This window comes from Hippichthys cyanospilos, chromosome 17 (genome assembly GCF_059441005.1).
Source record: "Hippichthys cyanospilos isolate Australia breed blue-spotted pipefish chromosome 17, RoL_Hcya_1.0, whole genome shotgun sequence".
NCBI lineage: Eukaryota > Metazoa > Chordata > Actinopteri > Syngnathiformes > Syngnathidae > Hippichthys > Hippichthys cyanospilos.
This window is the reverse complement of record NC_142385.1, coordinates 4,936,572-4,952,957: the sequence shown is the minus strand read 5'-3', so window position 1 is coordinate 4,952,957 and position 16,386 is coordinate 4,936,572. Positions and strand designations below refer to the sequence as shown.

General features: G+C 37.8%; 1 protein-coding gene across 1 annotated transcript in view; it reads left to right on the top strand.

Moving 5' to 3' along the window:
- Positions 1 to 16,386, top strand: part of rbfox3a (RNA binding fox-1 homolog 3a) — a 484,791-nt gene that overhangs the window by 210,937 nt on the left and 257,468 nt on the right. The window lies entirely within an intron of this gene.

Here is a 16,386-nt window from a genome sequence, read left to right as displayed (position 1 = left end):
ATACCCACTCAGATCTGGATGAATGAAGGCTTCTCACTTTATTGGAGTGTCTTAGTGAGGCTGCTTGACAGTCTGTTCTTACCTGGTTAATGGAGTCTCATAAATATGAAGGTGTCAAAACACCTGTACAAGTGCTGACTGCCTAATCATTAACTGTGTGAAAGGGCACGTTTGCAACGAACACCGTTATAAAATGATGACACACACACACTGAGTAATACTGTACACTGGTGGAAATGTTCAACAGCTGCTGTCACATCCCCAGGTCAGAGAACTCCACCTCATGCTTCCCCCAAAACGTATTCTTTCCCGCATTCTTCACCGTCTGCCTCCTTGTGCTCTCTCGCTCTCTCTGCTTTCTTTTTATGTCTCTCTCTCACTTTTTATACTCCCATTCATCATGTTGACAGCACCACAGCTACTTTTGTGAAATGGAGAAAAATGTTTAAGTCAGCTTTTCTCTGTCTCTCCCTCCCTCCTTCCCCCTTGGCCATCTACTCTAGATATATGTGTGTGTGAGAGTGTGTGTGTGAGTAGGAGACAGGAGTAATTCCTGCTCGATGGAAAGCACTTTACATATGACACTGGTTTGGGATTCTGCTGCAGATGCAAAGTTGCCAATAGCTAGTGAAATGACCCACCATTTGGTGCTATAAACTTCTAAATTCCCCTTCACTTGCTCAACTTTCACATCACGTTAGCCTGAGAAGAGCCAAATATAAAAAAGAAAACCAATAAAGGGTGGAATCTGTAGAGGCTGAAAGTGAGTGAACTCTAATCATCATTATATCTTCATTAAATTAAACAAAAGAAACATCCAACTCAAAATATTGATTATAGCCTTTAAGATGTTTACCTTTTCACATCATATTATAAACATGGTTCGATGAAGGAAAACATCTCTAAGTGCACATTAGAGAATATTGAATAACAAAGGCAGGTGTATTCTTTATTTTAATTGACATCCCAACCATTAGAATTGTAATAAATGGACCATTAATGGTAATTAAGTAAAAATGCAAAGCCCTATGAATGACTTATGAAGCTCACAATGCTTAGATAGGGTAGCACGGTGGAAAACTGGTTAGCACGTCTGCCTCACAGTTTAGACATCCCGGGTTCAATTCCAGCTTGCTCCAGCACTGCATGTTCTCTCACATGGGTCTTTTCCGGACACTTCGCTCACAATCCCAAAACATGTGGATTTCTACATTTAAAAATGAACTTTAGCAGTTACAAATATACATTAAAAAACCTGTAGTGATGTCATGATTTATGGAAAATGTCTACATGTACATTTGTCTTTTACTTTTAAGGGAAAGTGAGGTCATGCTAACAGGGAATTCATTTCTTCCCTATAATACACAAGGCAAACATTCAACAGACAACAATTTTGTTTCCATAATGAAGCTAAAACTGCTTTTTTTTTCTTTCAATTTTCACCTAATATCTCACTTGTTGTTGTTGTTTTCCTTCAGCATCTTACTGCTCCCCACTGGTCACTCCCAATACTATGATACATTGTGCTTGCGTGAGACCTGTATAGGCTGATAAGACAATTGTTGAAGGCAAATTGTTCCTTGTTAGTTCAAAGTACACCAAACACTCGAGGAGGAACTTAGCATGACATTTTTTTAGTAATTTAAACAATTAAGATTTTATTTAACTGTGAACCTTAAATGCACGTCTGTAAGACATGTCGGATATAGTAAATCTAGTAACCTGAAGTCAATTTGCTAAAGCTTTGATTGGACTATTTATGTTCATTAAAAATTGAGGGAAGACAAATTTCAGTGGAGGCAAGACTTAGTATAAAACTTATCTGCAAAGTCCACCTTTTTGCCTGTTTTCCAAAATGTCTTCTGAGGCCACATGTTTATGTTAGCCGATCACAAACAAGAGTTGTGGAATTGACTGCTTGGTCTGATATGGCCAACCCTACATTAAACCACCCGTGTTGCAGTCGGCATGGCCCATACAAAGCTAAGTTGCATTTTTATAATAACTAAAAAATGTCTAGATCTTAAAAATGCCATTATCGTTTTTGCAGCACCTTATATTGTATGCATGCTTGTCTTCAATGGGTACCCTATGTGCTTATTTACTCAGTTTGCGCTTATCTATTAATTAATTCCTTCACAACATGAATTATACATTGAGCTTCAGATGTTATATTTGCTTCACAATTTTCTTTCAGGTTTATTTTATTATTATTTTTTTTTTTTTGCGTCACTCCAAAGCGATAGTTGTGCCCGGGTATTCTATAAAGAGTCAGGACTTTCCACTGGACTAGCACGTGCTCACTCTGTGCTAACCAATAGGGACAATATGCCACTACACTCTACTCCTAAGTACTGCATGCGTCAGCGGGTGGTTTCAACACAATTAAAGAACTGCTTAATAAATAATAGCCACCCTTTCTTTCTCTCCCCTCTCTCAACCATAATAAATCCATTACAATGGCAGACCATACAGTTTCTCCTGTTTTTACTCAATAATTGATGAAGACAAACTCCTGTAGGCACTAATTAGATCAACAGGAAATTAGTATTTATTGGAATACAGGCTTTCAGAAAAGGTCATATTGAATATTAGCTCAACGGCTAGTCGTCCATGCGACACTTCTTCATGGTTATGCAAATGGTTCAAATAGAAAGTCTATTGGCCAATACAGTCAAGGGTATTTGAGCACTAAGAGCAGAAGGCGGTGGGAGTAAAAGCCAAAGCGATGAGTCGAGTTATAACTCAATTTGCAGTCCCTGTTGGTGACTATTATTCATTTAGACTCAGTGAATATCACAATCACCATAGTTGATATCAATATTTGTGAGGATGTCCAGTAAATAAGATGAAATAATATTATCAAATGCCAGATACTTGTACGTGGAAATAATGGACCCATTTCTCACAAGTCATTATAATAGATCGAGACTGGGTGTTGTTAATCTACTGAAATATGGAGATTAACAAAAGACCACTGTGCTCCACTGTAATGTGACCATCAATGCAGTAATGAATGCAGATTTGTTTTTAAACCTGCAATGTTGATTCCATATCATATATTTTTTGATATATTGCATAATTGTCTCGTGATTGTTTAGCCACAAGGTGATTATTGTATAATCAGCAACATGAACTAGTGCTGTCACGTAATTAAAATGTTTTTATTACTTAGTCAAAATAAAAAATGAAAATTAATAGCGATTAATCTTATTTTTCAAAAAATATTTTTAAAGAACATCCCAAGTAAGAAGATCAGCAAATTGTCTCCGAAGACCTCCATTTCAAACAAATTGGATGGGTCCGTAGATGATTACCCGTGCAAGAGTAACAAGGATATTTGTGCAAATGTTGAGCAGGAAGGAGAGGACGCCCGTGAGTTAAATGGGAGGTGCGTGTCAGATAGTGATGATGACTTTTTGGTCTTTTTGACAAATTATTAATCAGCTGTGTCAAAAAAATACAGCATTGCAATTTCAAATTGTTTTATTGTTCCAACATTAGTTTCAGCATTTGCTCACACTTTGCCTTGCACTTGACTCATTTCCACCCCACCCACTCCCCCATAACAACAACAGTAGAATATTTGTTATATGAGGAAAAATGTGTCTAAAAGTACTGTCATTTCATCATTTTAAATACACACATTATGTGTTCTAAATATCTGCAATATGTATAACATATATAAGAAGCCAATATCATTCTCAGTATATATCGCAGGCTGCTTGCTTAAAGCATGCTTAAAGCAGCACAGCATTTGAGTCTACATGCACATGCACATTGCCTTTCTGCCCCCCCCCCCCCCCCCCCCATAAATGCAACAGTATGTTATTCAATATACAATGACAGTAAATTCATCATTTTGATAACAGACACCATGTGTTTTAATTGGACAGACGTGATATGTGTAACCGGTAAAGTCAGGGGTAGATACTCGTGTTTTTGTAAAATTCAAGCAAGGTGGAGAAATATGGCAATTTAATTAAGGAAATGTATTTTTATGCCAGAGCTGTCAAGTAAATTTTATATTGGAGATGCTCCTTTAGGTTAGTTGCAAAGTTAGCAGAGTTCACCTCCCAAGGGAAATAAATAAAATTTAAATTATATTTGCTACTATTCGGTGATAGTTATTGTGCTTAATCAAACAAAAATGACTTTTATTTTACAAAATACACGTATACAAAATATTGAAATTACTTTATGTAAATGGACTTTCACTTATATAGCGCGTTCTACCTTCGGTACTCAAATTAGTAGATACTTGTGACTGACTAGTCATTTAACTACAGATGACCCAGCATCAGGAGCAACTAGAGGTTCAGTGTCTTGCTCAAGGACACTTCAACACAGTCACAATGGTCAGGGGATTGAACCCACAGCCTCTTGGCTGGGAAACGACCACTCTACCACCAAGCCATGCCGCCCTTCAAAGTCTTTTCAAATCCTGACAACCCAAATTGGGCAAAAAAGCTATTTAATGACAACTCAAGTGTACTGTTCCACTTGTTACTTTAATGTTTTAAATAATACACAATTTAAAAAAGAATGATCACTCTGAATTAAATATTGAAATAAAATTGTTTCCATTTATATAAAATCCAGTGTGTAAAGATGAACAGGAAGGTACAGATAAAAATGAGACAACCGCCAAGCATTTTTTCATAAAGTTTTTGCAATTCATAGTGTGCACTGGTAGCTCTTGTACTAAAATTGGGTTCTTGTGATCCCCGCATTTCAAAATATCAGATCGGGATGGTACAACGGGTGTGTGAACCATCTTCAGATATGACAATTGTGACATATTGTTGTTCTCAAAAGACATCCACGTAGTGGAGCGATGGAGAGGAATAAAGAATTCTGAACTGAATTAAAGTCGTAACCTCCCAGCTCCTGCTTCTCAATGTGATATAGTGAACATAAAACATGATGAAGCTGTGTGATAGGACAGAAGAGGCCAATGACTGAACAAGCCTTTGATGGGCTTATTATTCTAACTTTGATTTATGGTAATTGACCTCAAAGTGGAGACGGTCATAATTAATGCTGAGGGGGGGAAAATGAGCAGCTCTCCTCACAATCTCTCTCACCCTCTCTCTCTCTCACACTCTCTCTTTCTTTCCATCGTGCTCTTATATCATCCTCTCAGTCTCTCTCTCTTCATTTGCCCCTCATCCTCTTGCTCTCTCTCGTGTCTCTCTTGCTCTGTTTCTCTTTCCTTCTCTCTCTTCCTCTCTCCCGTTTCTGAGCAGCTCTCCCCCTTTCAAATGCTCAATCTCTCCCTCCCCACCCCATTCTCTCTCTCTCCCTCTTGTCTCTGTCTATCTCTTGCCCCCTTTCCCTTTCCTTTAGCTCTTTCTGTCTCGCCCCCCATTTTTTCCTGTCGCCCAGTCCCCCTCTCTCCCCCGCTTTCTCTTCTCTCCTTCTTTCACCCTTCTCTCTCACTCCCTCTATCGCCCTCTCATCCTCCCTTTCTTTCTGTCTCCCTCACTCCCAAAGTCCCCCTCTCTTTCTCTCTCCCTCTCTCTATTTCTCTTTTTCTCATCCCCTCTCTTTCTCTCTCTTCCTCTCACTCTTTCCGTTTCTTTCCATGTCCCTCTCTCTTCCTCTGTCAGTTTTTTTGTTTTCTCTCTGTTTCTCTCTCTGAGCCACTCTTCCTCTATGCCCCCTCTCTTTCCATCTTTCTATCAATTCTCACACTCCCTCTGTCCCTCTTAGTCTCTTTCCCCACTTTCCCTCCTCACCTTTCCTCTCTCTCCCACTCACTAGCTCTCTCGTTCCCTCCCTCTTCTTCCTCTCTCACCCGCTCCCTTACACACTCTCTCTCTGTTGCATACATGCACCACATTCTGCAGTATCAGCGTAATATTTTTTCTCAGAATGACACTATCATTTGTGAGTGGAAATATTTTGTGATAGATAGTAATATTTTAAATGGGTTCCAAATTTGAACAACTTCAAAATAAAGAGTGCCAAGGCAATGGTGTCTATTTGATAAGATTTTATTTTGAAGTTGACCTTTTCACCATGGCGGCGTGATAACGTCATACATACGAATGCTACAGCTGGCATGACTGTCTTTAAGACCATGCACACTAAAAGGAAAAAAAAAAAATCCCCAAGCATTTTTTTTCAATACTTGAATTACTCTTGGTCTTGAATCACCTTCATATTGGGCAAAAGTACAAATTTTGGCAATTGGAGAACAACATAAAAATATTCTATCACTAAGCACAGTCTTGTGTCCAAAACACAATATGATTCCACTGATTAGGCCAAAATAATGTACACTCATACAGCATTACTAAAAACAAAACTTAACAAAATTGTTTTTTTTGCCAGTCTTCACGCGATTAATGCAAGTTAATTTTGCCCTCTACAATTATAAGAGGTACATAAATGGTAGCCTCTAGCTTCCAGAGAGGCGTTTAAAATGGTAGCCTCTAGCTTCCAGACATTTAATGTATGTGTATGGCAAACTGCTGCTTCGGTAATGCGCCCAAAGTGTCCAATAGGATCGTTGCACATGCATTTTTATGTGTTCTATTCCCCATAGGTACCCTAAAGGGTGTTGTGTGTTATAGGAAAAGAGCCACATTGGTAACCCTAATAAACAAAAACTTGCAAAATGCAAGTGCAGCAAAAGCAAAACCAAAGCTGCAAATATGGACCTCTCCAAATGGAATTCAGGTTTTCTCACTCATATTGATTATTCAACGAGTTAAAAGGCGTGGCTCAATATTTTTATCCATTTCATCGGTATGTCACTGTGATGGAATGAAGGAGGTACTTCACTATTACTTCCCTCATTTTTAAAAGTGTGGAGGGTATCAAATGATACCCCTCAGGTGGACAGCGTAATGATTCCGAAGATGGCAGAAGAGGAGGAATGTGACAAAGAGTGGTGGAAGTGACTGATGAGTTGCAGAAGGCACATGCGCTTTGTTCACCTCTGTGGCTTGGCTAGAGTGATTAGCAGTTGAGAATAGGGAAAGACAATGAGAGAGTAGAATGAAATGCTGGAGTGGATACTCATGATGGATGTGCTCCGTATACTACCTCATGTGTTGTTCTCTCCTATGAGTTTCCTTATCCTAGTTCCAAAAATTGTGCTTGCTTTCTCACTTTTATTTGCTTTTTAATCACCGCCCATTGTACAAAACCCATCACTCTCTTCCACACTGCAAAATTGTAACCTTCTTATCTTCACCTTGATTTCCCCTATCCCTATTTTAGTTGTTGCATTTTATACCCCTTTCTCCCTTTGCGACTTCTTATCTTTGCACATCTTTCCTCCCCGGCCCCTATTTCCTATTATTTTCCTGACTTCCCTCCATCGTCTTATTGCTCTCTCACCTATGCATCCCCCTTTCTCCACGTCCTATTTCTAACTCAAGACCACCACAAGACCATCACATTCATCTCTCTCTTCTTGCCTGTGTGTCAGTGTCCTCCCAGAGTGGTGACAGTGTGACAGCTGTGTGCCGCTCTGTCCACACCCGGCCTTTGATCACTCTCCCAGTGCTCCATTGTGGCTAATGAGGAGAGCAGGAGGGCTCTGGGGTTTGCATATACTGGAGCTCCCACACTGCCCTCTGCATCCCCAGTGCTCCTCCATCCTCCTGTTCCCTAACCCCGCACTTTCCCTTGGTGCCTTCCTTTCATCCCAGTGCCTGTCCCCAACCTTTTCCTCTCAGCTGCTTGTCGCTGCAGCGTTCTCATTTTTTGCCTCGTTTCACTTCCATTCTGATTATCCTAAAATCACATGACACATTAAAACAGGGGTGTCAAAATTGTATAAGCTTGCAGGTCGCATGGAGCAAAATCGATTCCCAAGTGGGGTGGATCAACGAAATCACGGTATATATTTATGTAACTTTAAAACAACAACTTCAAATGTATTATTTTTTAATACTGTTCAAAATAGCACAACATCACTATTTATCATAAAACATTACCATTACTATTCTTTATAAATCATTTCAGGTTTTTCATTTATTGAAAAAAAATCAGCTCATACTTATACTTTACATTACAAAATAATCTCGTGGGCCGGATTAAACCCGTTTGCGGGCCAGAACCGACCTGTGGGCTGTATGTTTGACACCCCTGCATTAAAATAATTTAAATTATGCCATTATATTATACAGGATTCATAAAAAAAAATATATATTTTATGGACATATGTTCATGTGTACATGTTGTAAAAAATGTCAATAAAGTGTACTTTCCTTACAATATTGTATTTTTGTGTTTTTATCTTTTGTTACAATCACTGTTTCTGTTTTCAGTGGGGTAACAAACAGCCAATCTAGAGAAAGGCCACATTTAAAATAAAAGGACTCTTACCCACCATATGAGACATGCTATTGGCGTGTCTTTTTTTTTTTTTTTTTTTTTTAATTTTAATTTAATTTTAATTCTGCTGTGTGTCAGAACATAATGTCTGACTTCCCGTCAATATGGTTTTGTTTTCAGGTCATAAACTTTTGCCAACACATGTCAACAGCACACTGAAATCACGTTTAGTTGCTAGTATCAGAAAAAAAATAAATACTACATTATGCTGACAATGAATTATATGGCACCTGTTGCCAGTGTTTACAGACTCACCAGTGTTAACAGTTACAGTGGAGGCACTCAAGAATGCCAGGAAATCAGGGGGCAATGTTATACACAACTACAGAGAGAAAAAAAAAGCTTTTGCAGTGACATACTCAAGTGTTAATTATTCACAGGATTCTTTGGTTGGTGAAGGATTTACAGCTGATATCATCAATCAACAAGAAGTGGAATTTTATCATGTATTTAAGTGGTTTTGGATTCCCTTGACGTTTAAATAAAAACAAAAAATGCTCAGAAAATAAATTCAGTAATCTGGGTATACTGAAATGTTTCAATGTATACATAAACATCACCAATTAATTATCTTTTTCCACTGATGTTGTGGAAGAGGTGGTGCTATGGTCACCACGATCAAAAGACTAGGGTCATCTAGGGTAACAGTTTTCGTAGATGACAATGCATGTAGCTCTAGGTGTTGAAAATGGGGAGGGGAGGGGGTGTGTTATTTTATGCAAAAACATACATATTTGGTTATTCATCCATCCATCCATCCATTTCCTTTAGTTGTTATCCTCACAACCATTCATGCACCCAATCACACCTAAGGACAATTTAGTGTGTCCAATTAACCTGCCATGCATGTTTTCGTAATGCGGGAGGAAGCCGGAGTGCCCAGAGAGAGAACCTATGTGGGCTCGGGGAAAACATGAAAACACTACACTTAACTGTGACACGCTAACCACTGCGTCACCAAGCTGCCCACATATTGGATAAGTCACCATTAAATTGCTTTAATATATTATTCCACCCATTACAAAAGTATGATTTTCTAACACTATCTTAATTCAATTATGTTTTAATTGTTCAACCTAAATAATAATGCTTCACACATAGATATTCTCAAAACACATCCACAAAGCAGTTTTTACAATCGGTAAACTGCAGCAGTGAAAACAAATAGACTATCAACAAGCCTATGCAGAATACCCCACACCTCATGTCTGGTTTTACGAACTGCCATGTTTACCCTTAAACACCATCAATCTGTTGAATCAGTTAGCGGCATTTGCTTTTCTATATTGAAACCATCTGCATACATGGAAACAATAGAAAGCGACATTTACAGACTGAGCCTTTAACGGTTTTCAAATCCTATCATTGTCTGTGTCTGCACCCGCTCTGCTTGTCCTCCTCCTTTGCTTCGTTGTGTGATTTTGGGTCATTTTTCTTTGTTTTCCTACCCACCAACCATTTATAAAACTCTCTGCTTGTCTTGCTCTCTTGCTTTTTTATGCCATCATCACTGAACTGGAGAAATGATTTCCTCCAGCTGTTCAAATGCAGGTATGGAAAATGGAGGGGGCTAGCATCAGAGAGAGAGAGAAAGAAAGAAAGGAACAGAGAGAGAGAAAGAAAATGCAAGATAGATAGAGCGAGAGAGAGAGAGAAACAGAGAGAGAGAAAGAAAATGCAAGATAGATAGAGAGAGAAAGAAACAGAGAGAGAGAAAGAAAATGCAAGATAGAGAGAGAGAGAGCGAGAGAGAGAGAGAGAGAGAGAGAGAGAGCGAGAGAGAGAGAGAGAGAGAGAGATGGTGCTAATATTGATCTTGGTTAATTAGATTCCCATTGAAGTCCCATGGGGGATCGGAGCATTGCTGCTCTGTTTGAGTCCGGGCGAAGAAAAGCCAAGGCCGAATTAGAAGGAATTCCATTTTAAACACCAGCTTGTTTGGACAAAAAGCAAAGAAATCCAAGCTTCACATATTTGATATATTCAACTCTGATCCCGCTCTCTGTTTAATTAGACTTCCTTTTGTCTTTGATGCTGTTCTTTTCCCAAGCTTGACAGCATTTATGTTCCGACTTCATTTGCATGTTCCGCCGTGTGCGAGTACGTGCGCTGGGAGCTCCCTCTATCTAATCATTGCCAGCATGAGCAGTCGTGGTTCAGTGCCCCCATGAACATGTATGATTATTCAGAAACATGTGTAACCCACAGGATGTGGATTTTAGCGGACACGGCGTTTGTGCTCCACATGGCCAAGTCTGGCAGATCTGGCCTTCTATTTTCAATGCAATATTTGTCATGCTTCCCATTCTCAATCTCGCTGTGCGCGAGATAGCTGCCAGGCGCTGAACACGCCGGCTTGATTTACAGCCGTTGGCAGCATCGCATCTCTCTAACAGAATTAACGGGGCTTCCTAATTAAAAATATGTCCGTCTGACTGCAGCCCTACCTCTGTAACCGAGAACTTTTCTGGTGTGTCAAGGTTATTTTTTTTAAAACATGACACAAGGCTGCAGAAGTCAAAGCTTTCCTAAGTATATGTTCCTTCACACTGCCAATCTTTTACAATTTACCTGTAGTACCGTATTTACTAGTGCTGGGCAATAATATCGATGTTTTCGGTTAAGAAGTGACGCAACACACATACTGCATATTGCAATAAAATTTGGTTTCCAATATATCGCGTATCGGTTTTTAAATGAATTATTTTTATAATATTCAGTTTTTTGTTAAATCAATCCGCTCCGGAATGGCTTTTGTATCATGATTTCTGTGTTATTATAAATCGTGAGCTACGTGTAAATCCTTCCAAGCGCTTGACAAACACCACATTAAATGTTACAAAACATTATCTTTCGAGTGATGCGATGTTCCGAAGCAAAAGCGGTGGCAGAGGAGGAGGGAAAACAGCAGAAAAAGAAAACTTTATAATATGAAGATAACATTTCCTTGATTTCTGTCGTTGTAGTCATATGTCGAGCTTCATCCTCCTCACCCTCATAGTGTTGAAGGTATCTGCAGTAAGTCCCTGAGAAACACAATAATATCCACTCAAATGGGAATGTCGAAATTTCAAGTTTTGTTTTGTTATGTTCCGTTTTGTTTCTTTTATATGCTCAATAATTTTCATAATATGGGTAGCAAAGTGCTACCTCTGTATTCCTGCCACATCAGTGCCATCTGAAAGAGTATTCTCAACTGCAAAGGATATATTAACACAGTCAAGGGAACGCTTGAAAGAAATAAATGTTTTAAAAAAAATGTTTAAGGTATGGTCATAGATGTCAATGGTGTGTGGCTTCTGAAAAAGAAATAAATGGAATTTGTTCTAATAATTTCCTTTTTCAGTCATTAATATATATGCTAAGGATTTATTTTATTTATTATTTTTTTACAAATATTGCCCAATATATTGCAATATATATTGCAATATGCCTTTGCTGTGCATTATATCATAATACACACAATACCAACGCTAGTATTTACTTCATGACAGAATCTCGAAAGACAGTAACACAATCCATTCTGTGACCCAAACTGACTTCCAATTGGTTCGAATTTCCAAAGCAATTTTGCCCATCAGCAAGAAAAAAAAAGTCAGTGCCAATGTCAAATTGTTTCTCTTATTAAGCCATTATTGTTAATAGGTTTTAAACGGAGTTAAAGTCTCTACATATTTGTTTTTTCTTTTAATAACGAGGGTTTAGGTCACTAGTGTCAAATTCAAGGCCCGGGGGCCAAATCCAGGCCGCCACATCATTTTATGTGGCTTGCAAAATGATAATTGTGACTCTAAGGTTCCAACTAAAATATCAAACATGTAAATTGCCTTCAACTTTAAAAAGGTTTTTAGGGAAACAGCAAGCTTTTTTTGTTACCAATCCCTCTTTTGAACAGTTTTTTTTTTTTTTTTTTTACTGGCCTCTGATTCCAACATTAGGTAAATGTGTGATGATTTTTTTTTTACTTCACAGTCATAACAGCCCTCAGACAGAAATTACAAGTACAATTTGCCCCATGATTAAACTGGGTTTGACCACTGGTTTAAGTAATATAGCTACAATTGATAAACATCTTTCTTTTTTACTCATTTAATATCATTATGATTTTAATCTAATTCAAAACAAATAGCTCAGAATGGGCCAGTCTCACGGGAGTTGTATTCCCAAACTTTACATCCTTAATGAAGATTTGCTGTGGCTACTATTTCACAATACATCTTCCCTGTTATAACACTGACACTGTTCTGTCAATTGAAGCATCATTGTTACTGCTGCATTGAGAGTCAAGACCTCTTTGGCTTCCCTCACCAACCAAAAGCTAATTGCTGTGGCTTAAATCACCGTGTGGTTCATTTGATTCAATGTGTGATCAGGTGATTGATGGCGCTTCCTTTCCTTCCTTCTCCTGCTCTGTCATTGTCCACCTTTCTTGTTACCTCCCTTGGTTCCACTAGCTCACTTGTCCAGAGAGTTGACACTCGTATTTCCATGGGTACTTCAAACCTGTTCTTACTGTCAGCAGACCGGCACTCACCCATCCATTAATTCACATGCCCCTCTTTAGGCAAGACCCCCACTTCCACATCGTTAATTGAATCCTTTCAATGTTGTCCTCATTGCACATTGGGAAGGGTCAGTTAGTGGTTGTCTGAACACTCACTTGGTACATATACATGTATTGGAAATATTGGACAATTGGATAGTCTGAAAAATTGTCTAATACTGTATATAAGACAAAGTATATGAATATAAAACTGAAACTTTCTCATGCCGATTGCAGGATATTCTGTTCAGCAGTTCCTTTTTTTTCCCTGTCCTGCATGAGCAGTTGAGTCAAAACTGTGTTTTGAAGTAACGTGCATTCCACATCATAGTTTATTTGCATTAAGTTGTTATAAAATGATTTTGATTTGAAGGTATTCCACAGCAATCCATTTTCTATACGGCTTAGTCTTGAATAAGCTGCGACCTCTGCCTAGGAGTACCGATATATTGATATTTAGCGATCAGTCTGATAGCAGCGAAAAGAAGAAAAAAAGGACTATATTATATCAGTCCACATCCAAAATCACTGGTAATGGCATTCATATGCAAGTAGTCTAGTCTGCTCCTTTATCCAGCAGCATCTGTATCTAGAAATCAGATTAAAATTTTGAATATGGCACTGTATAGAGCAAATGTGTCATATAATGTTTTGTTTAAGAAGGTAGGCAATGGAAGACAATTGATAAATCATTCAAATGTGCTCCTAAACATGAGCCTTCAAAAATTAGATGGAGATACGTGGGAGAAGAGATAGATAGATAGATAGATAGATAGATAGATAGATAGATAGATAGATAGATAGATAGATAGATAGATAGATAGATAGACAGACAGACAGACAGACAGACAGACAGACAGACAACGCAAGTTCAAATATGGGGATGATTGTGTTATGCAATGACAATAAAATTTGATTCCATTTGTGCTTCGAGGTTGTTTCCACATTTCTCTTTGGGCATGTCAGTCTTTCTCTCTTTTTATTGTTATTGAGTTTGTGTGAGCCTGGTGTTCCCAATTTAAATGTGTGTGTGTGTGTGTGTTGCAGACTTATTAAATGATCGCACAACAAACCTACACAATCCCAATTCACAATGTGCTGCGCTGCATTCACGAGCACCCTCATTTTGGGTTGAATTATGGAATATCACTGTGATTCATGCCAAACTGTGTTTTGATTTATGAAGCAAAGTTTGTAGTTTATTAGTTTACGTCTTTACAGTCAAAAGTTTAAAGTCAATGCATTTTCCTTTCAAGCTTTGTTATGCGATGCCGACAAATACATCACAAATTCTGTCATTTGATAAGGTATAGTCTACATTATGTCTTGAATATGTCTTGGTTGTTTATTGTATTTTCTATCCCTAAAGTTTGGTTTCCAGTACTTCTTTAAAAATGTTGTTTGTCTTGAATGAAAAGTTATCTTTTCCAGGTGTGAAAAGCATGTACTATACAGAGATGACGAACCAGCAAGAAACAACTGACTACATTGACTACAAACAGCTTAACCTCCAACCCTAGGCAAAACACATATGCACACATTTAAGCACCCTGTAAACACACCAACACGGAGTCCTGGGGCAAACAGAGGAAAGATGCTGAATCGGCTATTTTTATTCTGCTCCCAGGAGGAAAAGCCATTTTAGATGCTAAATAAACATGCTTGTTAATGGCCTTTACCACCTTACCATATTTCTATAGTCAATGGCCTTGAATTGTATTAAAAGGGAAAGGTCACCAGCAGCTTCAAGTACGCAAAGGCAATGGTCTTAATGCTTGTCTCAATAGGCATGCAGACACGGTGTTACCAATACGTCCTGAAGAATTTCATAAAGAATGCTCCCCAGGTTTTCATTCTTGTTGAGATCAGGGAGGTTTCACCCCAGCCCACCCTTTTATTTTTTTTATTTACCTTTACCAGATCTAGTTTGAAAGGTATGAGAGCTGTATGGGATCTGCCAAGCCAAACTGACAAATGTATTGAAAAATAAACTTCAAAAGTTACTGATGTGTAAGTTATTCCATTCATATTTTTTAATTTGTCTTTGTTATGGTCATGATGCTGATATCATGGCAATGGTACATGCCTAAGAGTTTATCTCAACTAAAACGATGATTAAAGGGTCTTGCCCTTTAAATAGACAATCCTGTTGACCTAATTTAGAGTCTCGATCAATCCTGGGCTGGCCACATTCATTGAGACACCAACCATTGATTTTCTCTCTTCTGCTTGTTCTGCCTACACACAGAATGAGGGAGGCAAGGCCAGAGAAGCCATCCAATCAAGTAATACACGGGCGTTTACAGTATGGTAATAAAATAAAGTGTCATGTTTGTTTTTTAACTGCATTAAGTATCATATCATTTATATACTGTATGTAAAAATATTGAAAGACGCCTCTTCTTCTTAATCAACTTTGCAGACATTATAAAACAAAGATAAAACATTCAGAATTTCCTTTCATGTTCATTTAATGAATGCAAATAGGGACCTATAGAAATCGCTTTGCCACTCTTCCTTTCCACTTTGGTTTGGTTGGTAGATTGGAAGTCGGTAGTAGCCCTTTTTTCTATTTCAGTCCATTACAGTACATCACTGACTGACTTACTATCTTTAAAGTTATTCCTCACAAGGGCTTAATTTTTCGGCTTGTAAAGTAAAAATTATGATTTATTTTATTTATTTATTTTTTAATAAGGAAGTGTCAAGTGAATATATACTATATGACAATGAGCACAACATTTTTTCTCTTGATGAAATTTAACCAATTTGTGTTCCCTCTATAAATAATAGTCTTAGCAGGTCAAATTGACATTGTTACGTTTTAATTATATCTCCGAAAACAATAATAAAAAGCGCTTTTTCTGTATGGATGTGTGAGTGTAAGTGTAAATGGGTGTGGGAGCATAGTAACCTTTGCACAACAATCATTTTGTATGAGCGTTCAATGCACATAAAATGTGACGAATAGATAGAACACTACAATAGACTTCTCCCACAGTAGTGCTGGGTGATAAGGCAATTTATATCGCCATGACAATGCCAAACGTGTTGTGTCATTTCTTTCATATTGTGGGGAGGGGGTGGGTCAGTAACCAGTGTGAGGCAATGTGCACGTGCGTGTAGATGCAAATGCAAATGCTAAATCTAATGTTGCAACAAAAAATGATTTGAAGTTTTAATGCTTTATATATATATATATATATATATATATATATATATATATATATATATATATATATATATATATATATATATATATATATATATATATATATATATATTGATTATTTCATAAAAAATGCATTATTAAAATGCTACATTATTATTTTGCTTGCACTTGATTTATCCAAGTGGCACACATAATTTAGAAAAAAAAATTTAAGAAAAATCTACACCAACAAAAAATTATGTTTTGTGGTTTCATTTTGCAAACAAACAGCTTCTTGCTTTCCTTTGGTGACTGCTTTATGTTATAATACACAGCC